Source organism: Coenobita brevimanus, chromosome 21, assembly GCF_032717465.1.
Source record: "Coenobita brevimanus isolate Jiangsu-jjx chromosome 21, ASM3271746v2, whole genome shotgun sequence".
NCBI lineage: Eukaryota > Metazoa > Arthropoda > Malacostraca > Decapoda > Coenobitidae > Coenobita > Coenobita brevimanus.
Genome location: NC_136974.1, coordinates 33429186 through 33446580, shown reverse-complemented (window position 1 = coordinate 33446580; position 17395 = coordinate 33429186).

The window sequence follows — 17395 nt, the reverse complement described above, 5'->3', positions numbered from 1 at the left end:
GAAAAGATGGAAAGCTGTGGTATTTATTTCATAGTTCTTTCATCCTCTGCTTCTACTTCAACTGATTGCCTTAAACATCAATCTGTTTTCCCCCACAGTTCCCTCAGTTCTTTATTTCCGCTTCAGTTGCTCCCTTCCCTCATAAATCAACCTCTCTCTCTCTCTCTCTCTCTCTCTCTCTCTCTCTCTCTCTCTCTCTCTCTCTCCAGGCCGCTACCTTTTCCTTTTTTACTGTCTGCTGACTCTCATCTGTTTTCTCTCGACACTTCAGCATTCCTTCTCTGCCTTTTCCTCTCACGACCTCAGGGAAAATTACCATCAGCTCAAAAACCCACACATGCTATCTTTCACACACACACACACACACACACACACACACACACACACACACACACATATTTCAGAGAGAGAGAGAAAAAAAAAAAAAAAAGAGCTTTATTGCATTTCCATGATACTCTTGACTTTAGACGACAACGTAAAATACTTGGATGTAAATTCCCCAATACATAGTTATACATTTAAAACTTATATCGTTTTAAGAATGTTTTATTCCTCCTAGAATAAACTATATATAAATGCAAAATTGTTATAGTATATTTTTGCTCTACTGTTATTAATATGATTCTCTCTCTCTCTCTCTCTCTCTCTCTCTCTCTCTCTCTCTCTCTCTCTCTCTCTCTTTTCCAGTTTGTTCACATTTCATGCTTGTCCACTTCCTCTCAACATCCATATTGCAACATGTTATCACACTGACACACCAATATCAGTCTCTCGTGGTGGTCTGCATGACTAACACAATATATACAGTATATATACTGTTACTTACATATGACTTCTTTCCGATAGCTTACTGTGCAATCCTCTTCTGCTATTCCTCTTTCAGAATCATGTCAACTATTCACGATGCACTGTGTGTGTGTGTGTGTGTGTGTGTGTGTGTGTGTGTGTGTGTGTGTGTGTGTGTGTGTGTGTGTGTGTGTGTGTGTGTGTGTGTGTGTGTGCGCGCGCGAATATCATTACCTTTGTGCACAACCACTGTATAAATAACCAAATGTGGAGTGCGTGACGTGAGTAGCCAATTCATATGATTGACAGTCATTCTAATGTGCCTGCATATACTAAAGTAATCCACAAGGTTTTTGCACCAACACTACGAACTCCGTCCTGGCCATAAATTTCCCGCAATGGCTGAAATATCGAACTTACCACTGTGGTCTGGTTATCATTAGTGAGTCAGTGCATTCCTTGACTCACTCTATCATTCCAACTGCTCGATGATTAATGCATTTATTGAGGTTTTTGACAAGCTGAGCAAAAGTTTCGAAAATCAGTGTAATAAGGGCTGTGGTGATGATTGATTATACTCTCTCTCTCTCTCTCTCTCACTATGTAATTTTTTTTCTTTTACACCAATTCTACGCTTTCTTCAGCACCACTATCTATTCTCAGATTCATCATTAATTCTATCTCTCTTGTCTGTTCCTCATTATCATGCAGCTCTTTCTTCCTCCCTCATCTCAATCTGGTGGTCGTTTTTCCTCTCACTATCTTTAGTTAGTTGTATTTTATTGCTGGGCACACTCTTTTCGACACAGTGGTATTTTGTTACTTTAAAAACAGAAGTGCATTCTCTCCTTACTACATTTAATCCGTCCTTCATTTTTCTTTTGGTTCCATTCTTTATCTTACGTTCTGGAGAGAGGCGCCTTCACGTGGTGGCACCGATATACCTGGACGGCTCCTCTGCCTGGTTATACAAACGTCCCTCAACTCCCTCCCTATCCCCCAAAAGTAGGATGGTGGACCGCAGAAGGGTAACTTGAGCCTACAGTCAGCGGGGTTCAAGTCCTGGTGAGCCTGGGGTTGCAACTACTACTACTACTAATGTATTTTGCACCATACTTTTCATACAGTTTTTCTTTTTGCTATAATACCTAGATATTCTCCAGCTTCCCGTACGTTGGTGTCCCTGTTTTTCGCTATTTTTCTTCTGTATTTCATGATCATATTATTACTTTTCCCCGTCTTTACGTCCTATCTCTTCTTCTCAAATTTCTTCTACTCTTTCTCTGCACTACTGCCCTTCTCATAATTTTTTTACACAGTTTTTCTCTTACTCTTTTTAATTTCCTTCTCACATCTACACCCTCATAATATCCCACACGCAAATTTTTCCTACTCTTCAATTTCTTTTTGCCTTTCGACTCCATATTATCTCACAAACATCTTTTCCTACCGCCTCTAATATCTTCTCTCCTAATACTCTCTCTTCCTCCCAAATCTCCTTTCCTCACATCCATGTTCCCGCCAAAAGAGCCACAACGCTGCCAATCCCAATACCCTGCCACCATCCTGCCTGCTATTGGCTGTAATGGTGCTCATGAAGTATGCAGGAAATGGACCAATCGCGGCCCTTGTTTACATCCCCGCTTAACTCATCTTGCGCTTGGGACGGTTTGGCAATCTGAGGCCATATTTGGAGCTTTTCGTTTAGGCTCAGAATGATTTGTCTATCCGTAAGTTTATATGCCATTACTTATCTGCTTTTTTATTTCTCCCATTTTGCTGTTTGATGCACTGAACTTACTCTTTGCACACTCGACAATTCTGATAAACCACTGAAGCAGGATTTGAATGTCAATAAAAAAATAAAAAAATAAAAAAAACATTAATATACATATAATTCTAGATATCACAGATAGACTACCATGTTGTTAAACGTTCACAAGACTTAGAACAAGGAATATGTTTGTATCTAAAATTTAACCCTTGACTGGATCCTAATGAAAAACACATACAGTGAGCAATATGCACTGTGCTAGTAAGATGTAAGTAAAAGGACAAGACTTTTTTTCTAATGAGTTTTTAGTTGCAACCCCAAGTTCATCTGAAAAGTGAAACCAGTGATCTGCAGACTGAAATTACTCTCTCCGGGCAGTCCACCGTTCTTCGTCCGGGGGATAGGGAGGGAACTAAGCTTAGGACGATTGAATAACTGGGCCGTGGAGCCAGCCAGACATAAGGGTATCACCACGTAAGGCGACCCTCTCCAGCATTAGTCTGCCTTTTGATAACGTTATTTCATTATCACCACAAACGAGGAAAATCTCATCCCTGGAAGGAATTTTAATAATAAATACGAGACTAAAACCAACAGCTTCATTATCCAAATTCTCTGCAATTAGCTTAATCACCAAACTGAATTTTCTTCTCCTCAGCATCTCTATCATTTTGAGTTAAAGAGAATTTGATATCAGTCGTGCGTACTCCCCTCCATTTCTAAATTAAATTCTCGATCACCATGCGGCAATTTTTGAGGGGATTGGACCGTGGTGAGTCGATTTGCACGGTTGTGTGGTGGCTGGAGTGAAGGAAAACACTGGCATATGGAAACAGTATTAGGTATGTTCAGAGAGATTAAACTGATATACTTTATGAGGGAATTCATGGTTAGAAAAGAAGCCGGCAATTGTGGAATGAAGGAAAACAGTGGCATACAAGGACACTCGTAACTATAACTAGAAGGTGAAGGAAAACACTGGCATATGGAAACAGTATTAGGTATGTTCAGAGAGAATAAACTGATATACTTCATGAGGGAATTCATGGTTAGAAAAGAAGCCGCCAATTGTGGAATGAAGAAAAACACTGGCATACAGAGACACTCGTAAATATGACTAAAAGAAAACACATGGATATATTTTCCTAGGGAACTGATGGTTTGAAAAGAAGTTGTCCAGTATGGAATGAAGGAAATCACTGACATATAGAAATAATAGATACTGGTATGTAAAAAAAAAATAAATAAATAAATCATGGATACCGGTACACGTTATACGGGAATGTATGATTAGAAAAGAAATTGCTCAGCGTGACTCCTCCAAAAGAACACTCTTACAAGCAAAACTTCGCCCTACATTACTCAGGTACTAACTCAACGAATACATTTATTATATACTAATAAGACTATGGATGTGACGCATTGTACTTTTTATACTTTAACTAGGCCCAAAATTATCACCTCTTTATTTTGAATGCTAAGTTATACAAAGAGATTAACAACAGAATATGATGCCAGTAACCAAGAAGTGCTATGGACAGGATGTAGAACCATGGTATTGTCTTTTTCTGCCACTGGGCTATGTGTGATAAGGCGCCAAAGGATGAAAATCTGGGCCAAGGTAAAGTGAGAGAACTATAGCGCTAAAAGAGTAAGTTTAGTAAAGTGAAGCAAATGAAAACAATATCTGAAAGGTCAAGAAAAACATACACTTTATTCCTTGTGGTCGTCATAAATCAAGTGAGAGAGAGAGAGAGAGAGAGAGAGTGAGGGATGGAGCGCATTTCCTGAGATTAGGAAAATGGAATGGAAAATGGCCATGAGTACACCACACGGAAAGAGAGAGAGAGAGAGAGAGAGAGAGAGACAGACAGACAGACAGACAGACAGAGACAGAGACAGACAGACAGACAAACAGAGAATCAGCATTAAAAAAAGAAAGAGTAATATGGAGAAGCAGCAGGAGAAAGATCAACAGAAATAAAGTGATAAACAATGGCACAGTGAGGAAATAAATATCACTCGACTCCTTCGTTATTAAAATCCGATTATCGATTAAATAAAGCGGTTAAATATCTCTCTCACTCACTCTCTCTCTCTCTCTCTCTCTCTCTCTCTCTCTCTCTCTCTCTCTCTCTCTCTCTCTGTGCATAAACTTCCTGCAAATATTAAGGCCACACCATAAAATCACACTGTTCTGGTAATGCATGCAACCTTGCCGCCTCCCCTGAACTGTGCCACACAATAATAATAATAATATTAATAATAATAATAATAATAATAACAATAATGATGATGTTGATAACTGTGTGGGTAATAACGATAATGATGATGATGATGATGATGATGATGTGATGTGTGTGTGTGTGTGTGTGTGTGTGTGTGTGTGTGTGTGTGTGTGTGTGTGTGTGTGTGTGTGTGTGTGTGTGTGTGTGTGTGTGTGTGTGTGTGTGTGTGTGTGTGTGTGTGTGTGTGTGTGTGTGTGTGTGTGTGTGTGTGTGTGTGTGTGTGTGTGTGTGTGTGTGTGTGTGTGTATTCCAATCATGCACCAAACTGTGAAGACTTTTGAAGGGCTTCGGGCAAGAACAAGATACAGGGGAGGGAAAGCACGTCAATATCAACCAAACGAAAGGACAGAGAAAGGCAAGGGGAGGAAAGAAGAGACGGAGAAAGTGGAAAGGAGAACAGAAGGAGAAAGAGGGGAGGAAAGGAGAAAAGAAGGAGAAAGAGGGGAGGGAGAAAAGAGGAGCAAGGAGAACAGAAGGAGAAAGAAGGGAGGAATGGAGAACAGAAGGAGAAAGACGGGAGGAATGGAGAAAAGAAGAAATAGGAGAGGAAGGAAGTGTAGAAATATGAGCAAAAAAGAGATAAAAGAAGTAGGATTAAATAGAAAACAAAGGATAAAATGTAATGAAAGAATGGGATGAGGAATAAGGGGAGAAGAGTGCGTAAGAAGGATGGAAGGAATGGGATAATGAGGAAATGAGAAATGGAGGACTGTGGGAGGAAAAGAAAGCTGAAGAGAACATCAAGGAGGTAACGAGGGATGAGTGGGAGGGGGAAAGGAGGAAGAGTATTATTATTACTCTCTCTCTCTCTCTCTCTCTCTCTCTCTGTCTCTCTGTTACTTCAACGCTTCTCCCTCTTTGTCTCTGTCACAGTATCTTCTCCTTTCCTGATGAACTTCATACTTTCTCTCTCAGTAATCATCCTCGTTTCATTAATTTCAAGTAACTTTAAATTTCTGCTAATTTTCTTTCTTCATCCTCGCTCTTACTGACTCATGTTTTCAGTCTCATTCCTTACGTTACTCTCCCCAACTCTCGCAATTCATTATTTTTCTACCTCTGTCACTTCCTCACGCTTCCAACTTATTTTCTTTTTATTTCCGTCACTCATCCTGACTCTTCCAACTCAAGATTTTTTTAACATCCTTTTATTCTGTTTCTTTCTTTTTTGCAGCAAGACAATTTTTCTTATACACACACCCACATTCTTTCTTCCTTTCCTCTGTGTCATCTTTTTCCTGTGCCATTTCTTCCGTCGTCCGTTTTCTCTCATTATAACTTTTCTCACTTTCCTCCCACCTCTACCACTTCCTTCCTCCTCTTTAGTTGTCTTTCCCACACCATTCTTTCTTTCTCATCACCAGTTTCCTTCTTACCTACAAACTTTATTTTATATATACCTGCTTCTCTGCAGACTCTAGAAACCGATCAAACATGAAATATTTGCTTTCCGCACTACTGCACTAATATTCTATTCTTGGTGTTCGAACGTAAACTCTCTCTCTCATATTAAACTTCCTTAACTCTGATTTATGCTAAGCTGGATTCCCCTGCACACATAAATTCCGAGAGCTCAGTCTTGTCATATGTTCCTGCCCATTATCCAATAATTTTTAAGTTCTGCCGGAACTACTGCTTTACGCTTTATTCAGCGTCCGACAGTCTCCCAGATGATTCAACAGACGTTACATAATTATTTGCGAGAAGAGTACGTTTGCGTTGACTAATAATCAGTGACATTCAAAAACTGAAAGATACATACTTTGGCAATCAAGAGTACGGCCAAATTCCTCACTAGTTTTGTAAGTTGGTCACAGCGTCAGGTTTGTTCATAATTCATTAAACAGTTCTATAATTTGTTCACTAGGCGGATCTTCTCGACTTTCTGCAACTTCTTTCCCGAAGCCCAAAAGGAAACTGAGACGAGGACTTCGGCTTTACGTCCTTTCCATACCACTTCTTTGTGACTAGCACCATATTCTTGTATTAACTAGGCACTTAAAATAGAGAGGCGGCTTTCTTACGCCTAGTTAAAGTGAACAGGGTACAGGTTCTTACTTATCATGGAATATCACCATTCATTCTCGATTACTATACTCTTTATACCTTAACTTGGCTCAGATTTTCGTCCTTTTGAAGATTATTTTTTGTAGCTCACCGGCAGATTAAGACAAAAATATGGCTATATATCCTGACAGAATCCTACATAATTACCATTGGACTTTTTCATGACACTCCGTTTTTTTTTTTTTTTTTTTTATTGAGGCAAAGATGCACTTGACAGGTTGATGATGATTGGCTGAATGCAACATGTCCAAAAAATATTAACTAGCCCAAATTTCCCCCTCAGATATTTGTTGTCAGTTAATAATGCTAGATTATGAAGTAATGTTGCATTCAGCCAATATTCACCAATCTGTCAAGTGCATCTTCGCCTCGATAAAAAAAAAAAACCTGAGTATAGCATCATACTCTAGTGTTAGTCTACTGTTACAGCTCAGCATTCACGACGGAGAGATGGCAATTTTAGGCCAATTTAGAGTGAAAAGGGTACAGTCTACATTCCGGACACTCTTCACTAAAATGGTGATGATATATAGGCTACAGGTATTTTAGTGAAACCTCTAATATTACCTGGATTTGCTTTGATGTGTTGAGATCAAAGCTGGGGTAGTAATCTGTAGTAATGAACAGTTATTACCGCAGTAGGACGTGTTTTATTATACGATCAATGGTACACACACACACACACACACACGGACTACCTCCCTCACAAAATAATAATCCTTCCCCTTCACCATAACAATGGATAAATTCATCATCAATACATCCCGTGTGGAAATTACTGCTGGTGTGTTTATGGTGTTAGGGATAAGACTGGGGAGAGAGAGAGAAGTTACAAAGAAAAGTAGTACCTAACTGAAGTTACAAGTACACACTGATAATACACTAGTGAGAGAAAAGATGAAGATAGGGAGAGGATGGGGAATGAAAGGTAAGGATGGAGAGGAAAGAGGTGGGGAAGGATAGGGGGAAGGGAGGTGGTGGGGTAGCAATGACAAGGGGAAGGTTTGAAGTGGTTGGGAAAAGTGAGGTAGGAAGGGAAAGGGGTTGACAGGAAGAATCATGAGAAGGGAGAGTTAGGATGAGGGAGAGGGATGGTGGGGAGGAACAGTGGAAGAGGAAGTGGTGAAAGTCAGAAATGTATAGAGGGACAAGCATGCGAAGGGGAAGTAGGAAGGGAAAGGGGAGATAGGGAAGGCAGGGGAAAGGGGAGGTAGGGAGGGAGAGAAGAAAGGGAAGTGGTGGGAAGGGAAACGAAGCGGAAGATACGAGTAAGGAGGAGGGAGGGGAGCACGCTACGTGGATTTCAATCAAACATCGAACGGGAAAAGTTTGGAAAGCCTTGGTCATAGACACCACAAAGTTGAGAGGATAGGACGTAAAACACAGTGGGATGAGGAAGAGGGGATGGGTAAGACCAGGAAATGGAGGAGAGACGGGAAGAGGAGGAGGACAGCAAAAGGGAAGGGGAAGAGAGGAGAAAGAAGGAAAGAGAAGAGACAGTTAGGGTGAAATGAAAAAGAGGGGTAAGGTAAGAAGAGGAGGTGGAGGAGAGGGTGAAGCACGGTAGGAGGAGGGAAAGGGAAGGAAGGAAAATGAGGAAGAGACAGAAAGAGGGAAAAGGACAGGAAGAACAGGGGCGAACACAGAAGAGAAAAATTAAGGAAGGTAAAGACGGAAAATGATGGTTCTTCTTTATTTTTCTCCCTTAACATCCAACCTCCTGCTCTTTATCTTTAAACCTTTATTTTTTCGTCCCATTTTCCTGGTTATATCCTCCTTCGCAAGTCACCATTTTATATACTTTCTCTCTCTCTCTATATATATATATATATCTTCTTCATCTGTCTCGTCTACTTCTCTCTTTTTTATAATCAATCACAATATTTTCTTCCTGGCAGATGCCCTCATTCCTTCTCTCCTCACCTCCCTCCCTATTTCCTGTACTTAGTTTTACACGCCCCCCCCCCTCTCTCTCTCTCTCTAAGCCCCCATTTCCCACCCTCTATTATTCTTCGTCACTGTCTCCGCCTCCCCGCCCAGTCTCTCTTCCTATTTTGTGTTTCCAATTATTTTTCTCTCTCATTTCATACTTTTTATACATGTCTACATTCTCATTGGTAGGGCAGATTCAGTTGCACTTCCTCCTACGCGATTTATTTTGTATACTGCACATTAATGTCCTTTTGTATGCTATTTATGTCTTTGCAATATCGGCATAGTTTCCATCAATAACATGGGAGAGTTTGTTATTGAGTGATAGTCAACATAAATCGCTTAGGTTATGGAATTACGAAGGCTGATCAGTGAGCGAGAATACAATCGCTGAACAACGAAGGATGTAATTCTCTCTCTCTCTCTCTCTCTCTCTCTCTCTCTCTCTCTCTCTCTCTCTCTCTCTCTCTCTCTCTCTCTCTCTCTTATTACATCTTTCTCCATGTACATACCTCCTTCCTCCACAATTTCATCGGTTCTCTCTGGTCTACAGTACTTACGGACACAAGTATCGATACACTTCAATACCATAAGTAGCGAGACAGTGAACAATAATTTTCGAAACAGTAATGCAATCAACGAGACACGAACATTTTTTTTTTTTTTTTTAAGAATACTGCATACAGTAAGTTTCATAATTATTTGACTAAACAGTGGATCATTAATTCTGTCCACAGTTGTACTCATTATCCCTCAATATCTCTGCTTCATCGTTTTCCTGTTCGTATTTCGCGACTGATTCTTGAAAGCGCACCATCCATTCACTCGATGTAGTGCTGACTTCAGGAGACTACAGTGAGTAACAAGTCAAAAATTTTCTGAACCCCACGAAATTATTTAATACGCTGGGTGGTAACTACATAAGCAAATGACGCCTGGTGGTCTAGTGGGTTACAACGCCCCTGTTGAATGTAGTCTTTATGGGTTTACATTGAAAGGACTGTTAGGGACAAGCAGTGTTAGTCACCTTCGCCCTAATGTTCTGACTAAGTTACCAACCACAATGTCCCTGCGATTCACATGTGCCAAACACTACTACTACTACTACTACTCCTACTACTACTAATAATAATAATAATAATAATAGTAATAATAATACTAATACGTATATCTTTTATTCATTTCCCTCGCCGCAACTTGATGGTAAAAATTTTTTGGTATTTTATTTTCACTGACCCAACAATGTCATAACTGCAGAGGTATTTTCTTGTAGCCACTCCTTACATAAGAAATACGAATTAAATTTTTATGAATTTCCTTCCCTTTGCTGGCCACGCTATGCGGTCTTTTCATGTATAGAAAATGAGAGAGAGAGAGAGAAAGAGAGAGAGAGAGAGAGAGAGAGAGAGAGAGAGAGAGAGAGAGAGAGAGAGAGAGAGAGAGAGAGAGAGAGAGAGAGAATTATTTTTATTTTTACACCAGTTTCGTGTACAGTTGAGTTGAGACTGAACTACTGCTTAAGGAAGTCATTCTGATCACCGCAAGGAATTAGCAAAATGAAATTTATAAAGACAGAAACATCAACTGAAATTATATAAAGAAAAAAAGTTAATTTGATAAGCAATAGTGACAGGACATGTATGGCTGTATGCGTCTAAACTTATTCCACCACTTCGTTCTTTTATTTTTTAGGATCTCTAGAGCGGCCCAGTCGGTCAGTCACACCATAAGGGTTTTTATACGCAAAGTACTTCACTCTAACGAAGCCCCATATGATGCTGCATTTTAGCCCCCTAACGATTTTTAGACAAGAATATCATAGAAGTTATAAAAGAACAGTAATGGAGGTGGACAGGCTATACGGCAAGAACAAGAGATGACCGATGGCGCAAGAGGCTGACTGACTGGACTCCATGAAATTGCTAAATGCTTCCCTCCAACAAAATTTCTATGCTGGTATTTTTTAACGACGCCCAGAATGGTCCCACATCTATCTTGGACTTCTGCACTTGTTACCTCTCTAATTTCACATACTCTATAAAAGCAACAGGAAGATATACGGTCCCCTGCAGCATTTTTCAAGACCCCGGACGTAATGTGAGGCGACGAGATCAAAGCAGAAGTAATCACCACGCAATGTCATTATCACAGTAGGATGTAATTAAGTGTATGGATCATTAAGACAACGCAAAATTCTTTCCTTGACTCTCTCTCTCTCTCTCTCTCTCTCTCTCTCTCTCTCTCTCTCTCTCTCTCTCTCTCTCTCTCTCTCTCTCTCGTTCACTAGCATGGTCGGCACGTAGAGACCCCAATTTCCTGTTTTCACCAGCCAATCATCCTCACAGATTTATCAGAGTACGTACTGTAGTTCAATAAAGGACGAGCAACCTCAGCCTTGTAGCGTCATGTGCAATCTCGAGTGTGTGTGTGTGTGTGTGTGTGTGTGTGTGTGTGTGTGTGTGATGTGTTATGGGTGCTATGTCTTAAAACTGTGCAACACATTCTCTTGCCTGTAACACCAGCACATCCAACTCATTTACATCCCAAACCCACACAGTACCAATTTCCACACCATCAAGACACCTATATCCCACACCCACACAACAATGTCTGCCAAACACACCCACACTTCAACAGAAACCCCAGCTCCCCTACACCCCAAACCCACACCCACATCCACATCAAACACACCCACACACATATCCACACCCACACCCACACCCATATCCACAAACCCAGCTGCCTCCCTCAAAAACCACCGCGTGAAGCACATAACTAGCGTCATTTTTTTACCTCTCCCAATACCCTCTGTTAGTTCAATGGCGGTAATAATCCAGTAAAAGATTCCTCACACAGCATCCACACCCACATCCACACGACAGCACCACCCTCTACAGACTACATCCATATCACATTATCTTCCACACTCACATCCACACCAGCAACAGAGACCTTTACAACATTATCAAGCTATCTCATACCCCTCCTACATCCACACCCACATCACAACAGTATTCTGCACACCCATACCCACACCACATCTTCCACACCTAAATACACACCAACACTCTCACCTCTATCCCATTAACTAGCTGCCTCATTCAAAACCTACATCCACATTCATACCACAACTTTATCCTCCCACACCCACACCCTCACCCACACCTACACCCACATCATATTATCCTCCACATCCTCACCGACACCCACAGCTTCACCCACATCACACTATCCTCCACATCCACATCAACACCCTCACCCACACCCTGACCACAACATCACCTTCCACATCCACACCCACACCACATTATCCGCCACACCCACACACCCATACCCACACCACATTATCTTCCACACCCACACCCACACCCACACCACATTATCCTCCACATCCACACCCACATCCTCACCCACACCAACCATCCGCCTCACACAATAATTAGCACGATTTTTAAGCCTTCCAAATACCCTTCTGGTGGCCCACTGGCGGTAATTATCCCGTAACAACTGCCAATGCCGGAATACTACCATTACCCAGCTTATAATGATTCCGCTCTCGAAAAAATATCTACAATATTATAATACAATTCGCGATCCGTGTCTGATAATGTTACTCCTCTAAATACTGTTGAACTGGCAGCGAGGGTATGTTAATGTAAAGACTAATCTTTCTTGCCTACTGCGAAGTAAACCTATACAATGGAATGCATCTGATTTTTTTATTACTGAGGCATACAGGAATCAAATGTATCACCAATGAGGGAGCATGCACGGTTTCAGCAACTACTCGCTTCGTTATTTCATACTGAGAGGTGCTGCAGTCTTGGAGGACACCCCTGCAAATGCATATCGTCATCATCACCATCACAGAATACGACTGCAAAATCAAAATCATCATCAGAGAAAATCGCTGGAAATCATCATCATCATTATTATCATCATCATCACCATCAGACTGACATACCCCATTAACTTTAAAACTAGGGATAAAATTAGGGATTAGGATCATCTGTTTACTTCCCCAGAAATGCTGTTACATCTACAGCTAAGCAGAGAAAACACATACTAAACTCAGGTAACCAAAGCAGGTGAGGGTAGTGTGTAAGTAACCAGGGCAGGTGAGGTTGTGTGTATATAATGAAGACTATGAATGCGTTATTGTAATCTCTGCTCATGCCAAGGCGAACTGACACAAACACTCTGCTTTCTGACACAACCATTAGTAAGCAATATATCCGGTGTCAATCACTGCCAGATCGGTGAGGCAGTGAGTGGGTGTGTCAGACGCCGAAGGTGTGTCAAACGGAATATTATCACTATTTCTATATGAAGATTAGATAAATACCATACCCATTTGACTCTACCTTGGTCTACAGTTGCCATCTCTCCATCTTGAATATGTAGTTAATGATTAACACTAAAAATCGTTCACTTTAACTTGGCCCAGATTTTCATCCTATTGCAGTTTATTTCACGTAGCTCAGTGGCAAAAAAGACTATACTGTGGTTCTCCATCGTTTCTGTCGAACTTCTTCGTGCCTAGCATCATGTTCTTGTGCTAATCGATCGCTACAGCTCAGCATTCAAATTGGAAGAATGACAATTTTAAGCCAAGGCAAAGTGAACAGAGTGGCTATAGAATATAATACACGATCCTAGTCAGATGCCAGTGCTATGGAATGGATGCTGGGCCACAATATGATCTTATTCTGCCACTGAGCTACACGGAATAAGCTGGAAAGGAGAGAAAAAAAAAATTGACCAGCTTAAGGCACAAGGACTATTGTTGTTGATAGCATAAAATTCATCCTGTACCTATTTTCATGAATCTGTCACTTGCAACTGGCTCTAAAACTCCTCCTCCTCCCAAAAAGAGCCTACAACGTCAAGCCCAGCCGTTCCTGCCAAGCTAATAGATATGAGTAATAGTAGTTCCCTTCACGCTCTCCCTGGCGGAATGAGTTGGAAAAGAAGTGTCGGGATAGAGGAGAAAACAAGACGCGACATGACTGATGATATGAGGAAGCAGGGAAAAGGTGACTTGGGGATGAAATATGAAAGACGAGAATGAAAGAGGGTAAAGGAAATGATGAAGAAAGGGAGAACGAGATGAAAAGTGAAAGAGAAGAGTGAAGGGAAAATGAAATGGCGAAAGAAAGGAGAGGGAAGTGAAAGAAGAGAGTGAAGGGAAGAAAAGGAAATGAAGAAGAAAGGAGGAAGAAGACAGAAGATGAAAGAAGGGTATGGAGGGAGGGAAAGGAAGTGGAGGAGAAAGGGGGAAGCAGCTGCAGGCGTTAAAAGAATGTGAACGAGACAATTAATAGAGTACACCTGTAGTTTAAATCTTTGTGTGTGGGTAAATTCTAGCTGCACAATAATCAGTTTAGAATTGAACGCGAGCACAAAAAGAGTTAGGTCTACACAGTACTTAATATGACAAACGCAAAACCCAAGAAAGCTTTATAAATTCCACAGAGCTTTGACTCAAACTTGAAAAAAAATCCCTGACCCCTTTCAGCTTAAGTGATGGCCAAGCGTAGTCAGACTAGAGGGCTGATTAACAACGCTGCTTTTACTCTAACCTGGCCTAAAATTGCCATCTGTCCATACTGAATGTTGTAAAAATCGCTTAACGCTGAAAAATGGTACTAGTCACTAAAAGGTGCCATGAAAAGGATGAAGACTTGTAGTGCTGTCTTTTTTCTCTACTGAAATCCACGAAAATATGGGCCACGTTAAAGTAAAATGGGTATAGTAACCAAGAAGACTCATCCCCACCTCATAAATAAAACCCATCGAATCACATACAACCACGACATAGTATTCAGGTTGGGGGAGTGACCCAGTTCCGCCAGGTGAAGGCAAACCGACTACTGTTAACCCTAGATTTTATTTTCTTAGGTAAGGATGTAATAAATTTCAGGGTGCGTGGCGGGTCGTTCCGGCGCCTCGCGGATATTATGTTGTTCATTTCCTGCCACGGGACTACAGGAAAGGCTGGGCTAGGGAGGCTACATGGGCTATGGGAGAAAAATGAGAGAGAGAGAGAGTACGAAAAAAAGAAAAAGAAAAAAGAAAAAAGGAAGAATCTACACACAAAAAAAAATCGACGTGAATAAAGTGTGGTCACAAGAGGACATCAAAGTAGCAGAAAAAAAAGATATATACAGTATAGGAGATAGATTTAGCACATAACCATTCAGTGTAATAAAACACTATGGAAATACGACCAGCAACAACTGCCTAAAGAAAGGTAAAGCAAGCAGACGGTGATGGGTGTAAGGTGGGTGAGGGTGACAGATTTATGAAGGGAAGACAGTTCCTTGACCGATGATAGCAGTTTCCTTCAGAAAACACCATCGACTCCATATGAAACTATTTCTCCTAAAAAAAAATAAATAAACGCCGGTAAGTAGTAGTGATAGTGGTTGCAACCCCAGTCACATCTCAACGTGAACCAGCGGACCCCAGGCTGACGCTACCCTCCTCTTGCAGTCCACCATCCTCTCTTGGGGAGGATTGAGAACGAGGAGGGGATGTTTGTATGAACGGGCAGCACAGTGGACCCGCTATATCAGTGCAACCACAAGAAGGCGTCCCTCTCCAGCAACATATACCGATTTAATATAGATAGATAGGTACTTACACAGAGATATATAGACAGACAGATAGACAGATACACTGATATAAACAGATACCGGTATATATATATATATATATATATATATATATATATATATATATATATATATATATATATATATATATATATATATATATATATATATATATATATATATATATATATATCCTGCAATCAACTACAAATGTGGCAGTAAGAGCATGGAAACTGAATCTGATATTTCCAATCACCTTTTCTGCCAACGTTACGAGTGTGATAAGGCAATATACAGTATTTTCAGCGACACAGGCTTCAACTACAAGCGCCTTCCGACTCTAATGTTAGTCGCTTTCCATTACTTTTATGCTGCAGATGTCAACACTTTCCCTTCAACAAGTATTCTACTGGATATTAAAATAATAAACAGAATAAGGTACTCTCACTTCTGTTCGCCACTGCCAGCAACAACTGACTTACTGAGGCGCTGACACGGAGCTTACACGTGGTGGTGCTGTACACCCTGAGTGAGGCAGCTGAGGCGTCCACCCGAGAGCCAAACCTCCTCGCATTTCCATGCACCTCGCCGTAGGAAGGACCCTGCATGGACCCTGGCAAGGCGTCGATTACCACAAGGGGACGCCTGATTCCTGCATGATGTTCAGTTTGCACTGTACCGTACCTGTTGGCCGTCCTCACAAAAGCACTTGCTTACTTGTGACCGCCAGGTCTGCCTGGCCACAGACCGGATTTAAGTACCAACAACAAACTGATTTGTCGAATATAGTAAAAGCAAATAACAAAGTCTTACTTCTCTTTACCATTACCCCTGATAACTCAACGTGGGAAACACAATCCCACAGTAGTTACCCTGATTAACCTGATCCAATCAATGTCCTGCACCTCACTCATATCACTCTTCATCATCCTGTGCTCTTCATCCACTCTCATCCATCATCCTTTACCTCTTTTTCCCATTACATTGTATTCTTACATTCCCTCAACATTTTCTGCATCTTCATTCGTTCTATCATCTGGTTGTCTTCATTCTCCATCATTCTTCGTTTCTTTTTCTCATCATATTTCCCCTATACATTGCTTCCAGTATCTTTATTCTCTCCAGGACTCTAAAATGTCACCTTCTCTCATTCTTCTTACTTGGCATTTCCCCCCCCCCCCACCCGGTGATCTTATCAACTTCTCTGTCTTTCCCCTCTGAGCCGTACTTTGCATCTCTACATTAACATTTACTGGCACTTTTTCTTCTTACTCATGACAAATTTCCTTATTTTTATGTAATTTCTCTCAGAGTTATGAGGCAGTGTATGTAAGCTGTCTGTCTGTGTGTCTACCAGTCTCTCTCTCTCTCTCTCTCTCTCTCTCACACACACACACACACACACACAATTCGCTCTTTTTTAGTTCACAGAATGGAGACAAGAGAAATAAATCAAAATATTACAACACACACTGGAATACAACAGCAGATCATAGTTACAATATATCTACCACCACCACTAGAATCAACAATCAACCACAACTCTGCGCCCTCTAATACTACCACCACCACCACCATCAAACCAACAGTCGGCCACACCACTGTCCTCTCTACCACCACCATCATAATCAACAACCAACCACAACCCTGCCTAGTACCAACAAAATCAACAATCCACCACAACACTCTGTCCTCACTGCCACCATCGTTAGGACCTCCACCACCACCACACCACCACAGCCGACAATCAACCATAACACTGCCCTCTCTACCACCACCAAAGTTGTCAGCCTGTCAGCCAGTAACGATACAACTAACAACGATATAAAGGACAAGCTGACGTGAGCCGCCTTCTGGGTGATGTCAGAATGGGCAATAATAAAGCTACCCTGTTTCCCTCCTCATTTTAACTCGGAGGGAAATCCTGGAAG